This window comes from Stenella coeruleoalba (genome assembly GCF_951394435.1).
Source record: "Stenella coeruleoalba genome assembly, chromosome: X".
Taxonomy (NCBI): Eukaryota; Metazoa; Chordata; class Mammalia; order Artiodactyla; family Delphinidae; genus Stenella; species Stenella coeruleoalba.
Window position 1 is genome coordinate 33,855,584 of NC_137152.1, and position 6,833 is coordinate 33,862,416.

Here is a 6,833-nt window from a genome sequence, read left to right on the forward strand (position 1 = left end):
TCTAACAATACACAGGAAACATCTATGCCTTTTCCTCACCTTCCCTTTAATCACCTAAAAGAAAGCTCATGCACTAAATCCCGTGTAACTTATTCATACTAGACAGCCCCAAACTATCATTCTGAGTTAATTCACAATTCTAACATATTTCATTCATTCATTAAACAAATACTGAACACCTACTATAGGTCAGCTCCTTATGCTAATTGTTGGGATTATGACAACAAAATAGAAACAGTTCCTGCCCTCATGAATATTGCATTGAACAAATGATTCTAATAAAATATGTAGTATTATAAAACCAATTTTAAAATGTAGTGTCATTATTGGAGGAGAATTAAGGGAAAACGTGGCAGGGAGACCTAAACTAGTGAAGGCAATCAGGGAAGGCTGACTTTCCAGCCAGGTAAAAGATGATGTCATTCATTAAGATAATAGAGGAGGGAGAGTAGTGATGGCAGGGGAAATGAAGAATTTTATTCTAGGCCTGTTGAGTGAGCTTATGGTGCCTACACACAAGTTATGATATTTTAGCGGCAGTTGGATGAACCTTGTCTGGACCTCACAAGAGACGTCTGACTTGGGAGTCTCCACCATATGGCTGGTAAAGGAAGCCACAGGGGTAAATGAGCTACCCAGTCAGAGGACATGGAATGGAAGAGAGGATGCCTAGGGCAATATAATGAAAGGCAAAAACATCCAGAAAGAGGGAGAAGAAAAAGAGTCGGAGAGAGAGCTACCAGAAAAGTAAATAGAAATCCAAGAGTGCACTGCTCCAGGAGGAAAGGGAAAAGAGTGCCTCAGGGAGGGAAGGAACGTTGAGTGCCAAATAAAATGACAACTGGGGAACGTTAATTAGATTACTGACAAAACACTTACTGATAAACTTGGCAAAACCAGTTTGAGCAGAATGGTAGAGACAGAATACAGATCGCTAGAGTGGGAGCTGAATTAGGAGAAACATCGAGTATAGACAATTCATTCTAGAAGTTTGGTTGTGCAAGGGAGTTGAGAGAGCTTGGACAGTGAGTGGGCAAGAAAGTGAGAATGGATTGAATAAGCAATAGGTGAAGCAGATGAGACAAAAAGAAACTTCTGTCTTTCCCCCCTCTCTCTCCCCTTTGGTAAACATAAGTTGTTTTCTATGTCTGTGAAACTAACACAGTATTGTAAATCAACTATACTTCAATTTTTAAAAAGAGAGAGCTTTTTTCCCTTTGTCTTTTGAATGGGAGATATTTGCAGATTTACATTTTGATGGGAAAGAGAGTGTAGAAAAGAAAGGGTTAAAAATAAAAGTGGAGGAGGAAGATGGAGATGAAGAGGAAGAGAAGGAATGACAATGGCCAGAAATAAGGAGAATACTAAGGAGAGAGAATTCAGAGCACAGTTTCTACTGCAACTGGAAGGAATGAGGAAAAGACTGGTGCAAATGCTGAGAAAGGTTTGTAGATGTAATTGCAGAAAGTTGAGAGGATTTTATTATCTTATGTGGTTTCCAGGCCACATAAGATTAAAAATAAGAAATTAAAAGGTGTGGACTTATTAGGGGCAAGTACATTGACCATTATAAAAGAAACAGTTGATCTTAAAGGATATTCAATTCATTTATTTAACAAACATTCACCTAGTACTATAGTAGGTTTTACGAGAATACTTTGATAAAAAAACATTGTCTTAATTTTATGAATCGGTGAAAAAAAACAAGCTTCCCCCCTCAGTAAATAGTGACCCCACCATTCCAGCATTCATCTAGTCGCTTGGAGGAGAAACCCAGGAGTCAACATGAACTCCTTCCTTTCCTTCACCTACCCTCCGCGCATGCACACACACACACACACACACACACACACAGACAGACACACACAAATCCCATATCCAACTCACTGGGAAGCCGTGTCAATTCTATTTCCAAAACAGATCTGGAATTTGACTGGTATTTCCATCTCCACTGCCTCAATCTTGATCCAGACCACTAGCATCTTTCAGCTAGACTATTGCAGTAGCCTCTATTAAAGAATAAAACTTTAACTGAGTAAATTTTTAAAATCTTATTGGCTTTATTCAGCAATTCATGAATTGGGCAGCATCCAATCCAGCAGGATAGAAAGGAGCTCTGAGAGGTCATGCAAGGTAAACGATTTTATAGACAGAAGGAAGCATAAACCAGGAAGTTGGACTAAGCAAAAAAGCAGATTGATTATTGCAAGATGACTTTCCTTTAGGGGATGGCAGGGGTTTATCAGTCAGATTACCTAACTAGTGCTGATCAGGAGATTACTGATTGGCTGGTTTAAGATTCCATTACTGGGAGAGGCGAAACTGTAATTAAATTACATTTCAGTTTGGTAATGTGGGGCTTAGCATAAGCGACTCCATTTTGAGCCTTCTGTCTAGTCTTTAACACCATCTAACTTGTCTCCTCCCGATATCCAGCAGCTAGAACGTAGATCAGATCATTATACTCGCCTATGTAAAACCTTCTAATGGTTTCCAACTGCTCGGAAAATCAAATCCAAAATTGTCACCATGCCCTGAAAGACCTTACATGTTTTCCTGACTACCTTTCCACACTTCCCTCATTCAAAACACCTCCTCCAAAAAAAAGAAGTTATCATAACCTTAAAAAACAAAACAAACCACCTCCTCCACACAGGGACAGGGACATAGGCCCCATCTTGGTTCCTAGAATATGCTAAATTCTTTTTCAACTTGGGGGCTTTGAACTTGCTGTTCCTCTGCCTAGAGCACGCTTCCCCTGGCTTTTGCATGACTGACTCTTACTCAACCTCAGCATCACTCCTGAAAAAGACCTTCCTTGATAATTTCACTAAAAGTGTTTCACTTTACCACCTATCATAGCACTTTAACGATTCCCAACAGAACACTAAAGACAATCTGTAGTAATTTTATGTGTTTACTTTTGTTGTTTGTATTTCCCAATAGAATGTAAATTCCATGAGGGCAGGGACTATGTATGTCTTGTCCCCAATTCCTAGAACAGTGCCTGGCATATAGCAAATATTCAAAAACGTAGCCTGAATAAATGAACTGCTCAAAAACTAACCAATAAACAAGGCAGAATGAAAGTATACTGAATTATACATAAGATAAAATTTGTGAGAGCATATAAGAAGAGATGATAAATTCTCCTTGTTAAATAAATATAATTACAGTGAGATAGTGTTTAAGGCAAAACTAATCTATGCTACTAGGAGTCAGGATGACGCTTTCTCTTGGAGGGGTGCAGGTTCTGTTTCTTTATTTGAGTGCTAATTACCCAGCTGTGTTCAGTTTGTGCACTTTTCTGGATGTATACTATATTTTTTTTAAAAAGTTAAAATTGAGGAAAAACATAGCTTATATGGACCATATGACATCAAGGTACAACTGATGTTCATAATGGTGGCCTAACTGATCAAAAAGATTAAGTTATGTTTATTGTGAACTACTTTCCAAAACTTCAAGTGTATAACATAGTTTTTAAAAGATTTCTGGTAAAAATAGGTAATATTATGCCACTGAGTTGGGTCTATTGTCTGAAAAAATTGACTTAAGTGGAACACCTTGTACTTCCATGATGCTCAAGAAATAAAGTATTAATACATTAATGCCATTAGAACAACCGCGAGAACCAGGCCAGGACTATTGCCCCGATTTTACAGAGGAGAACACTGAGGCTCAGGGTAGTTACCTAATTTCTTAATAGTCGCACATGCAGAAAGCCTAGAGTCAAGTTCCTCTGACTCCAGGAGCAGTAAATTATGCTTCTCACTACTCTTTGTATGAGTACATGGTAATCTGGAAGAGAAGAGGCAGAGCCAAAGGGGTTGGGCCATCTCAGGGAGAAGGGTCTGATAAGAAGATGGTCTGTGAGTGCTGCCAATCTTCAAGACTCCCCTTAACATCTCCCTTGACTCCTCCTTACCTGCTTTGAGTGGCACTGGCATTTTTTTGAGCAATGAAACTATGATTCTTCATTAGGCATTCACCGTGCCTTACCATAGATATAGCTAGGTTCTGAGCACAGCCATCTTTTATTTCTAGGGGCCTCTGCACATCTGTTCCCTAGTTGTAGATAGGAATATATATTTAAAGAGAAATGACCCTGCAGAATGAATATCCTCTGTTGGGGCCTACAAATTTCATCTCAAAGCTGATTTAAGCATTCAAGCCAATGCCTGGGTAACCACTCTGTCAACATCTAAGTTCAAGACTGATTGATTTATGAACCAATCAAGAACTATCAAGTCCACACTGAATGAGAATGTGGGACATTAGAGGAGAAGGAAGAAGTGAGACCCACTTTGGTATATAATGGTCTCAGGGAGTCCAGTTTTCCCAGAATCCTATCAGATCTGGAGGGCTTGGTGCAGGCCTCTCCTTGGGCCAATAAGGTGAGTATGTGTAATTCTGATAAAACCTACATAGCCACACAGAAATGGCAGTTCTATGTCCCAGCAAGAGCATGAACTTGATCCAAAGTTCTAAGATAAAGTACTAGATAAGACCCAGAATTGATTGGACTTGAGACCAGATTAGGTTTAACAAAGCCATACTCAACTTCTCAGGCCTACAGAAGACCAGATATGTCAGAGAAGAAGTCAGTCGACCCAAAGAACTGCAAGTCTTGCCAGTGTTTTCAACCCTGTAGCAGATGCTGTGATCCATCAGCCCAAATTCCACCTTGAGAACTGAGACATTCATTATCCCCGTGGCCAGGAATGTTGGCGGCTGATAGTTCTTAGCTGAGTCCCTGTCCAGGAACTACCAAAAGCCAAAAAAACAGCCAACTGCCACAAGGTCACACTCCCTCTCTAGGAGCAAACTTCATCCAATGACCAGTTAAGGTTGGGGTGGAAAGCCTAGTCCCATTATCTCAGGGCAAGATAACAACTCTGAAGGGCCATCCCAGCTTCAGAGCTCCCTGGGAAATCAGCTGAGACCTTTGCTGTGTCTGCAGCACAGTATACCCCCACCTGGTCCTGCTTCCTTCACTTCCCCGCACATTGTGATCCTGACAATGATCCTGAATTTACTTCCTATACAATAAGCTATACACTAAGCTCTGGCTCAGTCAGTTTTCTGGGAACAGGGTTCAAACAAACTGTTACAAAATACAGAAGGTATTATAAGTTTGGGAAACAGAAAAACCATGAGTGCAAATAGCTAAAATACGAACGCAGTGGAAAATATCTTCCTTGGAATATTGTTTTGGCAGCGGTAAACTGAGACACTATGAAAGGAGGTCAACGTTAAACCGTCACCGGCAAAGCCCATTAACAATGCCGGGGAGGGCTTCCCTGGTGGCGCAGTGGTTGAGAGTCCGCCTGGCGGTGCAGGGGACACGGGTTCGCGCCCCAGTCCGGGAAGCTCCCACATGCTGCGGAGTGGCTGGGCCCGTGAGCCATGGCCGCTGAGCCTGCGCGTCCGGAGCAACGGGAGAGGCCACAACAGTGAGAGGCCCGCATACTGAAAAAACAAAACAAAACAATGCCAGGGAAATACAAATAGAACCTGGGTAATAAAGTCTAACCTTTTTCTTTTCCTTTGTGCTTTGTCTAGTTCCGCTTGCTCAGAGGGTGTCGCGTGCAGAGGCCTTGCACCCAGCACTGAAGACCGAGGCTCCTAGCGCGAAACAGCCAGCAGCACCTACACGGGGATTCAAGATGGCGGTGGCGGGCCGTGCGCAGAGATGGTGCGCGCCGGCATCGTCTCGCGAGAACTCCACCCCCCTCCCGCTATACAGATCTCCACAAAGCAGCCCCGCCCACAGCTTGGCCGGTAGCGGAGAGAATGTGCGAGCACCTCCTTCCCGTCTTTGTTCAAGAATAAAAGCTTCGGGAGGGAGACGCAAGAGGGAAGAGATATGGGAACTATGTATATGTATAACTGATTCACTTCGTTATAAAGCAGAAACTAACACACCATTGTAAAGCAATTATACTCCAACAAAGATGTTTGAAAAAAAAAGAATAAAAGCTTCCTTTTGCTTCTGAACTGAGCTCTGTCTCCTTCCATTGGCTCCAAGGATGCCAGGCAGAAGGACCCTTGTTGGGGACCAACTCTGGAGGGTCGGTAACAAAACTACAATTAAAAAAAAAAGATTTAGCTTAGACTTAGTTTTGGTTTTAGGGATGTTTCAACCTACAGCTATTTTAGAACTGGAGACCCAGGTAGAAGTGCCGATTTTTCGTTTGTGGTAAGTTGTGCATGGATAGACCAAGGGTTGATATTTTTAATGTCTAAGAAGCTCATATACATCAATAAATAAAAGCATGGATACTTTATAAATGTTTAATGGTATGAGTAGATAACTCAGAAGCAAGCAAATATTAAGAACAATCTCTAGTAATTTAAAATGCAATTAAAACAAAGCAATATTTTCTCTATTAAATTAGCATATATTAAAAAATTATAAAACGCCTAACCCTGGTGAGGTTTCAATGAAACAAGTTCTTACTGCCAGTGGGGTGCAAATTGGCACAATCTTTTTGGGAAGTGCTTTAACGTTTGATAGTAAAACTAAGAGATTAATGTCCTTTGTTAAAGTAATTCCATTTCTTGGACTCTATCCTCAAGAAACATTTCCAAATATGGAAAAAGCTGTGTTCTACCTATTTTTTTATCACAGCATTAATTCAATTTGCAAAAACATGAAAACAAATGTGAGACATTAAGTCTATATATACATTTGATGGGCTGTTATGCAATCATAAATGATTACAAAGAGTTCATACAAATTCAGAAAACGCCCATAACTTAATGCTAAGTGAAATTTTAAAAGATACATACATTCTGTATTTCCTCTCTGCTCTTGAGTGGAAAATTTC

The 6,833-nt window shown here is 40.7% G+C and overlaps 1 long non-coding RNA gene across 1 annotated transcript in view; it reads right to left on the reverse strand.

Moving 5' to 3' along the window:
• The window catches only part of LOC307179878, a 282,016-nt gene extending 276,366 nt beyond the window's left edge, over positions 1 to 5,650 (reverse strand). Inside the window, exon 1 of the long non-coding RNA XR_013825583.1 lies at positions 5,537 to 5,650. This is a non-coding gene — a long non-coding RNA (uncharacterized lncRNA). The remainder of the gene's footprint in view (positions 1 to 5,536) is intronic.
• Between the last annotated feature and the right edge of the window lie 1,183 nt (positions 5,651 to 6,833).